This window comes from Cupressus sempervirens, chromosome 2, assembly GCF_028749045.1.
Source record: "Cupressus sempervirens isolate cs-2001-9-10 chromosome 2, ASM2874904v1, whole genome shotgun sequence".
NCBI classification, from domain to species: Eukaryota; Viridiplantae; Streptophyta; class Pinopsida; order Cupressales; family Cupressaceae; genus Cupressus; species Cupressus sempervirens.
The window spans coordinates 448,429,860-448,443,011 of NC_143119.1; positions in this window are offsets into that span (position 1 = coordinate 448,429,860).

Below are 13,152 nucleotides of genomic sequence, written 5' to 3' on the forward strand. Positions count from 1 at the left end.
GTTCATTTGTCCCCACTTGGATCATTCCTCTTGATTGTTCAAGAGTAGACCCTCTAAAGGATTCTAACTACAACCGATTGGATCCACTTTTGAGAGTCAAGATTTATGATTGACTACAAGGGTGAAGAGAATACTCTCCTATCTAAAATATTTCCCCCAAACACACCAAAAGGATTCAATTTGTCCCCTTGTTCTCAAAATCTAAAGGTGAGTCAAGATTTTTTATTCATAGCAAGGGTGAAGAGCATACTTTCCTATCACCTAATGATCTCAATTACAAGTTTATGTGCATAGAAAATGGAAACAACTAGGAATATGTCACACATAAAAATAGAATAAATCCAAGCAAGTGTTTGGTTTATATACATTAGGCAACCCTACAAACAAGTGTTAGTAGCCTTTGTGCATTTGAAGCTTTGACATGCGTTCTTTTCAAGGTAAGTATGCAAACATTTCAAGGGAAAAACCTACAAACACAACCATTAGTCAACCACAAGTTAGTCCAAAATAACATAAAAATTTGTAAATAGATATCTATCAAACTGCAATGGACCTATAAAACTCGATAGACAAACAACATCAACTAAAAAACAGATCAAGACACCCAAGAAATAAGTTGTTTCAGGATGGGCAACATTTTTTTGGTGGAAGGGTATCATACAATACTTTTTAGTATACCCATGCAATTCTTTTCCTCCATGCAATAGATTTTCCTAAGCCATGTGATAAAATTTTCTATAACAAGGCAATATAGTTCAGTATAAGAGTGTGATACTTTTACTAGAAAAGTATCACCTGAGAGTAAAAAAAAATGTTGTACAATACTAGCAAAGTATCACACAATATCTATGACTCCAAAAAAATAAAAGGCTGAATAGAGAACAAAAATTCAACAAATGAATGTAGATTAGGAGCAAAATTTGATGTTCATCTCCATGGTGGGCACCACTATAAATGTGTCACACTCTAAATCCTATTAGCCAAGTGATTCTAGGAGATTGAAATGCTTGAATGTCAGCTTAGAGATCCCTATCCATGGAGCGCAAGAAGTGTACTTTAAGCATGTAAGAGGCTCTCAATTGAGCCTTAGAGACATAACCCTTGCTAGTAAATCATGCAACAAGATGTTCTTAAGACAAGATGCAAGAATGCAAGTGTCCACAAGAATTCTCAAGCTATGTAATGAAAATATGGATTAAACTAACATAAATAGACAAAATGTAGCTTTTTAAAACAAGAATGAGAGTGTTACAAGATCTAAACTAGTTACTACATGATTTAAGCTATAGAAAAAGGAATTAAACTACCATGCAATATGATTCTAAGCTAATATACCATAATATGAGAGAATGAGACAAGGAATTAGAAATTCTCCACAAAGCTTTGAAGAATTTGATCGATAAGCCTGCAACATAAAAATACTCAAAAGTGTGGATCCTTTAAGAAGGGGATAGCTTTTTCTTTTAAAGATGTGTAGATGGTGGAGATCAAGATCAAGGGATGAAGGATCAAGGGTGTAAGTTGACTTTGGCATGATCAATGTGCAAGAGGAAGTCAACCAATAAGAAAAGAGTTGACTTTGCATGTGAGACAAAAGACTTTTCTTTTAATTTGTAAAATAGAAAAAGGACTTTATATGTGCACATTGAGTGGGTTAGAAAAATGTGGTCTTTTATTTAGTTAAAATTAGACATGTTCTTTTAATCAAATAGTGACGTTAGATAGTATAGTCAAACTATAGGTTATAATCAAATTAATTGATTTTTAGCAATTTGGTCTAAGAAAATGATTAATTAATTTAGCCAAAATGCTAAGAAGGGGGCTGATATTCTAGATGACCATTTATAGGTAATTACACAACTAGTACATATAGTCTCTATTAGAAAACTTTGAATCTCCCCTAGAAGATTCCAACCTTATTAGGAGTACACTGTCCAAATTACTTTAGAACTATTCTCACTAAATAATTCAGGATACCATACCCAAGACTGAAATGACTAATACAATCACTTATCTTTGAGATATAGTTCCTTTGAAGTTCTAAATACATCATCAATATCATCCTCTTCTCTGATCTCATCAAGTTTGCATCCAAAGTTCACATACATTCATAATTTCATAATGAGATGCATTGTCACACTTACAACAAAGGAAAACATATGTCCTTAATACCAAGTCCTACAACAATTAATTTAATTGGACTTAAGGATTCCCTAATGTACAATTAGTAATATAGGACCATCATAAGATATTACAATTAAGCTCCACATGCTAGAATACATATTACATCAATTACATAACACATTCGATCTAACAATGAATATATAATATGTTACACTTTGGTGACCTTCACAAAATGATCAAGTGATTTTTCTCAAGCACATAACCATGAGCATGTCTATGAACAAAATCTAGTTCCATTGAACAAGCTTTAACCTCACCAAAAAGATACAACTCAAACATCATCATATAGTTTCTCATACATTGACTTGCAACTAGTCTTCCATAATTTTTTTGTAACTAACTCAAATCCTCATATTTATTTCCACACACTTACACATATCATAAAGACATATTCAACAACACTCTACTAACTTTGTTGAAACAATACTACTTCCTTTGACCACGCTAAACGAAACTCCCTTTGCAAGTCTGATTGTTTTGCTCGGAAAGCCAATATGTTGACATGACTGTCAAACCAAGTCATGAATGCAACACATAAGCACTCAAGCATCTCTCCAAACATTTTAACAATATTTGATTAAAGAATATCATCAACATTCATGCTAACTATCGGCGCTCAAAATTGTAAGCTCGAATTTTGAGCATTGTTGAGAAATTGAGCCCTATAAATGCTTTTAATGCCTTTGTACCTGGCTGTCAATTTGAGCCCCCTAAGGTGTTTAATGTTTGTAACACCCTATATTTAGCATGTCTAAGCATTCCATGAAGAAAAATTGATATTTTGAGCTGTTTGGCGAAATCTTGTTTTGAGCATTTACCAAATTTGCATTTTATCCCAAGTGTCAAATAGCGACAGGAGGCTATCTTTGCACCTAAATATCTCGAACCCAGAAATGTGCCATGATTTTCCACTTTGGGAGTGTCTAGTGTCCATAATCGAGAGCCTATGTTTCAGATTTTGACTCATTTTGACTCTGTCTGACTGGGTTTTGAATTCCCCAAAGTTGGTAGTTTACTATTTTCATGCTTTTGCAAATCGCACACAATTCTAGGAAGCCCTGTTTGACATGATGTAACTTTTGACCAGTTGACCCAAATGCTAAAATTCCTTTTGTTTTGTATTGTAGATGTCAGAGACTTGTTATATTTCAATTTTTATCTATTGACGAATTTGTTTGATTAGTTTTCAAATGTGATTCCAAATGGAATTTCTATTTTTTATTGGTATCTTAAAGTGCAGATTGATTGGAACCCCTGTTTGGGACGTCATATCTCTTGGTCCATGATAGGTGAGATTGAATGGATTGTACCCCTATGTTGTCCTCAAAAATACTTCAAATTTGCCAATTTTTAAGTCTTGACGAATCCATTTGCACACTTTTCCAAGTCGATTCCCTTTGCAAAAAATCACTTTTTGTCATTGTTCCCAGTTTGCAAAATCCAAGTAGCCTACTTTCACTGTTCACCAAATGCGTCTCGTTATTTTTCATAAGCCCACATCACAGATTCATAATGTCCTCATGACAGAGAACCAACGCCCCAGTTTTCATCTTTCCAAGTGTCCATTTGCCTAGTTTTCCAAGCCAATTTTGAACCCAGTTTTTTGTTTTCTGACATGTTTTCTTGCAGGTAAATCTGAGAAGGCAACTTTGATAGTCAATATCTTTTGACTGGGAATTCGTCATGAGATGAGCTATCCATTTTTGGAGCTTGTTTTTGCAAAGAATGCCACTGGGTCATGTTGCAAGAGGTTTTCTCTCAGAGTTTGAATGACGTGTTTTATTAGGTGTTTCAAGTCACCACTTGCAGAATTCAGTGAAAAAATGTCATGAAAGTGTTAAGCAATTATTGTATCAAATTATTTTGAGTTTTTGTGATGTTTTTGGCTTCAATTTGGTAAATTGGCACATATTCGAGCTCATTAGCAGAATTTTGTCTTTATTGAGATATTTTGCATTTGGAGAGGCAAAACAGAAAAGATTTGATTCTGGCAGTTAAGGAGAGAAGGTAGAAAGATTATTTTCAACTTCTTGATGAAGAATTCTGAAGGGACACATGTCGATTGCAGATTCAATCCAGGAATTCCTTCAACCTATATCTTTCTCATTCTTTCTGATTAGAGAGGTTCTAGTTTTTTGTTACTGGGAGACCATTGTTGGTAGGAAATTTGCAGTCATTCTGTGAGACCATTTCTTTGGATCCAAAATTGTGATTCCACCTCCATTCTTCAGCAAATTTCTCTCATGTGAACAGCAAGTGTAAAGATAAGACAAATAGTTCTGAGATGTTAGGTGGTTTCATGTTTTGATTTCATGCATCTGAATGTATATTTTCAAAGAAAATGAATACATATGAGCAAGCATTTCACTAGTTTCATTCTGGTTCTTGTCTCCTGTCTCAACAATCTGTAAGTCTTATGTTGTCTTGGAACAAAGATCTAAGATCCATTTGCATCCCCTTCAGGTTGTATGTTTGATGTATTTTGTTGTTGGACCAAAGGGCCGAGTAAATGCTTGATATATTCTAACAAGTTACTGGTTACTTGAGAAGGATATTTTGTGAGAATGAGATATGAATGAACACCGATGTATGAATCACAAGGTGATTATATAGATCTGATGTCTGGGCATACAGAATATGTCTTGATGTCACAGATGTATGTTTTGAATTCATGGAATTGCCCAATGGATTAGGCATTGATCAGTTATAGGATCACTTGTTATACTTCTGCATGTTTGAGGATTTGTTGAAAATCAACATTGTTAATCAAACACTTTTCCCCTTTCATGTTGAAGATCTATAATAGAATGCCCTCACTCAGCTTATAAGATTCATAGCTTTGCACTTAGCTACTGTAAATCTATGTCATTTCATGAGTCATTAGGAGAAATAAGGGTTTTATCTGCTTCATATTAGATTTAGTGTATGCTTTGATAATTGGTACCATATAAAGAATCTATAGGTCCACCCACCTAGGTTTTGTAGAGCCTGAAGAAGAAGAAGGGTCCTACCTTATAGTTGGCCTAGTGTCTAAATGGGTATGTTGAAAATGGGAGTTAGCTACCCCTAGATATGTTTTGTTCTCATCAGGGTAATTGGAAACTGGTAACATTTTCAAACACCAACACTAACAGTACATAGCTGCAAAATTAAAATGTAAGGAAGTAAATGATAGTTTTAAAAAATTGCTTATATTTATTTTCGCCACAATTATTATTAAATTCTGATACGAAAAGAAAAATTTCTCCAATATAAAATAATTTTCTACCTTGCCTCAAACAAAAAATTCACCCTTGATTACAAATTTTTCTTTCACATTAAGTGTTGAACTCACCAGCATTTTACATATTTTTCTTAGGAGGGGTTTCTTAAAGTTATCCCTGGTTATAAGTGATTCACTCTAGTAGTTGCATATCTTTGAGTCTTTGTGAACATTTTTCAAGTAGCACACTTGAGTCTATTAAGATCTCCACCATGATGCAACCCTTTCTCTGTAACACTTTCTAAAATTAGAGAAAACTACTAGTGCCCTTCAAAACACAAAGCCAAATTGTACCCAAAAAATGGGCAAAGGGGTATCATTATTAAACACCCATCATGCTTCCAAAAAAATATGCAAATCGATGAAATTGAAAATACATCGTGTCATCATAACTTGGCTTGCTTCCCATTAACTCTATCATGATTTATGAGGCTAGTCAAATAATTATTAAAATTTCCCTCACCTCTCCACTTTTCCTCATTATTGTTCTTCACAACCAAAATTTCTTTGTAGTTTTCCACCTTATTATGCTCCCTATAGATGTGAGAAATGTGGACTTTTTAAAACCCACATATGATATTTTTTGCTTCATTTATAGTGTTATTTGTAGTCCAAGGTGTTTGAATTTTCCCTCCCAAACATCTAATTTGAGAGAGTCTCCTTCAATCCAAACTTTATCTACATCCATATTCTTAGCCAATTTGATACCTTGAAGGGCTCCCATGACTTCTATGAGGTGGTTGGATTGGTTATCCAATGGGAGTGCCACCGCAAAAATTAAATTAACTTATATGTTAACATCTTGTTGTACTTTGACTTGATTAAAAGTACTTCTTGTCATGGATGTAGACCCTAAAATATTAAAATAAAAATCTATTTTTTATCTTGCAATTTCCTTATACCGATTATGAATCAACCTAAGTCATATTTGTATTGATTTTATGTGCTTGTTTAACGTATTCAAGAACAAGATCAAGTATTCATTTTGAAACAATTTAGCAATTATTGTGCTAGGAATAAGGCCATTGCATGTTACATGTTAATAGACATACTAGATAGTTATTTCTTACTAGCTTAAGTTGGTGCAGGATGAATATAAGGGTGGGCTAATCTTTGTGAGATGATTGTAGTCTTTGAGAAACTATGGGTTCAATACTCTTTAATGTAGAGAAATATATAAGAAAAAAAAAATGTGCTCAATATATATTATAAGTTAGGTAGTTATATGTACAATAAATCTATCAATGGAAATTAGATGTTATGATTGATGATATTTTAAGATCTTACAATTAGAATAAGGTTTTTGGTGGCTACCATTTGGACCACTTCTTTCATTTTACAAATTGATACTAATCTGAAATAAATAATAGATGTACTCATCTTACAATTATCTACTAATACAATTAGGTACTTTGTTTATACAAAAAAACCTAAGTAATGATATTAGTGGTGTATAGGTCACTTGAGGCCTATATAACTTAATTCTAGTGACCATGTGTTCTTTATAATATAGACACGTTTTGTATGTATCATGATTCTATGGAGTGTAGAAACAATTTATAAAATGAATTTTATTTTTTTTGTTTCCTATGAAAATTGTTGACCTTGTGAAGGATTTAGAGTACTATATGTAACTATAATTTGTTCTTGGTCACTCTGTGTGTGTGTATGTGTGTGTGTGTACATAGATATATATGTATATATATACATATATCTATACATATATTTATACATATACATACATGTCTATATATGTATATATATGTATATGTATATATATACATATGTGTATATATACATGTATATGTGTATATATATACATGTATATGTGTATATATATATACACATATGTGTGTGTATATATGTATATGCGTATATATATGTGTCTGTGTGTATGTATGTATGTGTGTATATACATATATATGTATATATATGCTTGTATATATATATATATATATATATATATATATATATATATATATATATATGTATATATATATATATGTATATATATATATATATTATATTATTATTTAAAAAAATAATAATTCACAATGACTTTGAAAACTCATAAAACCTAATATTGAAAATGAAAGTCAAAACCTTAATACTAAATTTAGATATGTATAATAGAGAAAATGAAAAGAAAGTGGGAACTATTAATAGTCAAATTGAAACCATAAAATAGATAACTTATTGACCTCTTAATGGGAGAAAAGTACTCCCATAACTCCTAGTAGTCAAGCTAAAAAAGTTGTCCATCTTGGATGCAAATGAAGAGTATGTTAGAAAGTAAAGTCCACCAATATAACTAATACAACGGGTGAATAATTTATGCACTTTAAATGATCTTTATTAAAACTTAAACAAATAACCAACAAATACAATAACGACAATATGATAACCATGGACAATGACACACAATATGTTAACTAGGGAAACTCTTGATTAGAGGGAAAACCCTAGTGGGAATGAACCAACAAGATGATGCACTAATAAAAAAAGTTCCCTGTGAAAGGATAAGGCCTTTTTAGGAGTCAATCAAATACAACCATTACATATAGTCTCTATTAGAAGACTTTGAATACTCCTTAGAAGATTCCAACATTTTAGGAGTACATAGTCCAAATTGCTTTAGAATTGTTCTCACTAAATAATTTAGGATACCATATCCAAGAATGAACTAACTAATACAATCACTTATCTTGGCAATATAGTTCCTTTGAAGTTCTCAATACATCATCAATATCATCCTCTTCTTTGATCTCATCAAGTTTGCATCCAAAGATCACAAACATTCACAATTTCATAACGAGATGTGTTGTCACACTTACAACCAAGAAAAACATATTTCCTTTATACCAACTCCTACAACAATTAATTGAACTAGGCTTAAGGTTTCCCCAATGTACAATGAGTTTTATAGGACCATTGTAAGATATTACAATTAAGTTCCACATGCTACAATACATATTACATCAATTACATAACACAATCAGCCTAACAATGAATATACAATATGTTACACTTCAATGACCTTTACAGAATGATCGATTAATCCTACTACCTCAAGCATATAACCATGAACATTTCTATGACTAAATTCCAGGCCCATTGAACAACCTTTAACCTCATCGAAAAGATACAACTCAAATATTGTCATATAGTTTCTTGTACATTAACCTACAATAGTCTTCCATAAAAAATTTGTAAATACTCAAATCCTAATATTTATTTCTGTACACTTACACATATCATAAAGACATAGCCAACAACACTCTACTAACTCTATTGAAACAACTCTACTTCCTTTGACCACACTGAATGAAACTCTCTCTGCAACTCTAAATGTTATGCTTGGAAAGCCAATATGTTGACATGACTGTCAAACCAAGTCATGAATGTAACACATAAGTACTCAAGCATCTCTCCAAACATGCTAACAATCTCTCGTTGAGGAATGCCATGAACATTCATGCTAATAGTGCATACTTGCAAAATAAAAATGTATGGAAGTAAATGCTCTACTTATGTAAGATTGCAATACAAAAGAACTAGTCAAATGGAAGTAATGCAAAAGAAAGCCATTGTTTACCTGTAGAAATAATGTTGTAGATGGTCCAAAACTTGAACACCTTTTCATTGCATGGTGAAGTTGCAGAGTCCCCCACTGAACATGTTTTGGCTTCAAAATAATTAAAGACTCCAAAATGGACATATTAGAGAGGAATGTGGCATGACTCAATCCATGAGGAATCAAGCGTACTAAATGGAGTGGTAATGTGAATAGGCTTCTCCTTAGTGAAATGCAAGGTGAGGTGATGCATAGTAAATGCAATTGCATGTTGCAATGAAAGGTGGACACAAGAAGTAATGGCAATAAAAGTGGTGGATTGGGTGACTATGTGGTGGAATGCAATGTAGCAACCTCAACTAGTTTCAATAGTAAATTTCTCCTTTCTGTGGTGGGCTCCATGCATATCTTGGTTGAGGCACTAAAATACCATGATAAAGACACCTTGGACAAATAAGGGCAAACCATGCGACAAATAGATACATTAGGGGCATCAATATTGATTTGGGGTTGCCAATCAACAATCTACTAAGCCTATTCAAAAAAGGTTAGAGTTACTGTTTTGAATCAAGTACAAGATTGTCGCTCTAGTGTAAAATTGTAAGTTAGGTTTATAGTTGAAAGAGGATCATATCATAACTATGTTTCCCATTTTAATCTAATTGTAAAATATTCAACTTTTTCTTGTTGGGCATCCTTTTGTTGTCTACATAGACATTTCCCCTATTTTGAGGGCACATTGAAATTCATCATTAAGATGCCAACAAAATTTATCCAAACAAACTAAGAGAAAAAATCGAGTACTTTGCATGAGTAATTTTGACAACTTCTAGCTCTTATACAACTATAAAAATAAAATTCTATAATACTATTTGATTTGAAATGGTTGTAACAAAGATCCCTCAATAAATAACACATAGTATGTCTTACTACATGTAGTATATCTTATTATATCATAACTATTGCAACTCCTTTTAGTAGAAACAATAATTTTAATTCTCATACATACAGGCCATAGCTGGCTACAATGAGAATTGTTCTCAACAATTCATCAGCAGTTGGAAGGATAGAAGGGTCACTATCAATGGCACCACCTTCCAAGTGAATGAGGAGACCATAGCTATGGCGACGGGCCTTGAAATAACTAGCAAGAAGTGGAAGAAGATCACAAAGGTGACGAATGGAGCTAGCCTGTCTAGTTTTTTCAGAGGTGACGAAGCCCTAGACTAATATCATGGCAGTTTTTGGAGGGATAAGTTATCAGAGCCTTGGGATGACGTGTGCCTGGTCATAATGAAGTATCTCGCCTTGGGAGATAGATATGGTGTGTATTATTTTTACCATTTCCCTTTTCTTAATCACTTTCATAATAGGGAGTTAGTCTACATTCCATTTTTCCTAATGCATGCCCTAGAAGAGACGGTTATGGATGTCAGGGAGAAAAAGAGGAAAGGGGCTAATTTTACCATTTTGTACCAGGGGCTCATGTTCTGTTTATTTCAGTTCCACCTGGCCCTTTTCCCTCCTAGAGTCATAGCCATTGGTAATTTCCTCCCCACCAATGCCCCCCTTCTTCTTGAGTTTGTGGGTGGTAGCTACGCCCCTACTCCACAACCCTCACCATACCAAACCCCGATCAAGAGTAAGAAAAAGAAAACCCTAGTTTTGGAGCTGGCTGCCAATAAAAAAGTTAAAATTGAAATGAGGGTGGAAATGGATATTGGGGACTCGGATGATGAGTGTCGTGGGGACAAAAGAAATCGGGTAGGCTTGCTAAGACCAAGGGTAGATTTAAACAAATGGCTAGATGCTCTCAAGAGGAGGAGGAAGGGACTAATTCAGAGGAGAGTGTTAAGACCTCAAGGGATGATAAGGAGAAGTTGAAGGAGGTTACTGATAATAAAGAAGAGGAGAAATGAGATGACACTGTGGATGGTACATGGGATTTTGAGGTAGAAAACACTACCAAGGACCCTTCCGAAGACCCCACCCATATTTCTGTCACTTGCACCCAATTATTTGTTGCTAACTAGCCAAACCCAAAGGCTGACAAAGCCTCCTTTGACACTATTTATTCCCCTGTTAGGCCTGATGGTTTGGAAATCTTAAGGGCTCCCATTAACAATCTGGATGTGCAAGATAAGAGGAAGTCCCATGTGAATTGCAGCAAAGAACTAAAGATGGGTACTATGGAGGAGGTGGTTGTTCCTCCCAAAGACATCCAAGAATTGAGTGTCAAGCATTAGAGGAAGGGTTCACTCTCTTCTCCAAATTCTCCTTGAAGGTGACACATGTGTTGGTGACCACCTTCCAGTTATTGGCTTACGAGAAGGACAAGGAAGGCCTGGGTAAAGATGATTTGAAAGTGTTCTACAACTTCCTTGTGAAAGACTAGGCTAAGGTTTCGCTCACTGGGAAAGACAAGAAGAAAGATGTCAGTTAATGGTCTTTCCAGTGCCTGATAATTTTTGGTTATCTACTAGTAGTTTCTTTTCATCTAGTTTAGATGGTTTTGGTTTTTCAGTGGAACTTGGGTTTGGGCTATGGGTGGTACGATGCACTAACCACCTACATGTCTTTTGTTAATCTGTTAAACTTTGCTAGTTTTAAAAACATGAACTCTAGTACCTTTATTTTACTGTTGTTTTTGATGTAATACGTAAAGGGGTCTATTTGATTTTTTGCTAATTTTTTACTGGTACTTACACCACTATTGTATAGGACCAGCCCCCTTATTTTGGCTATTTTTATATTAAAAACAATAATTTTAATTTTTAATAAAATTTAACTCTACCATTAATATAATATAATGATAAATTTAAATGTGGCCATCAATTGTATTATAGTTTGTTTCATTTATAAATTTTAAATTACAATAAACAATAAATTAGATAATTTTTATTTTCATGTGGAATCTTTAGCCAATAGGCTTTCACCTGGGCGAGGGCCCACTGGGAATTCCTCACGCTGGTGCTTGTGAGGAACGGAAAATGTGGCTCTCTGATAACAGAATTATCTGGGTCAAAACAATTGTCATACGAGATTATGATCATCTTTCATCAGGGTGGACACCGTGTGGCTTGTTGCTGTGCGATCAGATTCAGATTGCCCCTTTGTGAGACACACAGATGCTTTCTGCTGTCGTGGCACACTGAATCGATAATGATTGGGCGTATCGTTCACATAAATTCAAACCCTTCGAGCCAGGATTTTCATTTGGCAATTGAGGCCAGTGGAAAATAGTGTGCTGGAAGGAGAAGGGCAAGAAACGGCTTCTTCTTCTTCTTCTTCTTGTAGTGGTGACCATTTTTTGGTAAATTCAGGGGAGGCAGGGGAGTGCAAACCTCCATTGCGTCTCAATTTGCTTCACAACATTTGATCTTAATGCTCCTCCTTATCAATGTTTCTTTTCCAAAGTATCCGCGAGTAAGTTTTTTTTTTTTTTGCCGTAAGATATATTAATATCGAATCTTTTACTTTTATAATACTATATTATACGAAAATTTTGATCAAAACGTCCACTAAAATTGCTTCTAACTGCTCACTTTATTTATTTCTTACTTTTATTCAGAATATATCCCACTTTGACTTTGAGCATGTACCGTTGGATACATCGCCATCCTTCTCTAAAAATAAATCGGAACCATTTTATTTAACAAAATATTGTATAAGACTTAATCATTCAAAAAGTTTTCGGTAATCCAATTTAATTTGGACACGAAAGTCAGTCCTTTCATATCGTGGCCAACAAATTCGTCAGGAATTTGTGACTTGATTGAAATAATTGAGGCGTAATATGAAAAGACTGGGAACCGTGGTAAGTCTGAGTTGGATGAAAAGGATGTGAGAAGAAATAATAATTATAATAATGCATTCCAGATTCCACAGTTTGGGGTCCCACCGTCTACCTCCACGCCTACTTTTCCTTTTCACAAGGTCGAAATTCCACACAAAAATAGGTTAAAACAATTAAGTAATAATGGACAAATGTATTTTCAACATATATTTATGTTGAGACAAATCAATGATGATAAGAAGGAAACAAATATGCAAGGGAAAAAAATAATGTTTGAAAATGAGTAAAGGGAACAAATACGCAATGGATGTTTAGGTGATGTAAGAATGTAATTTA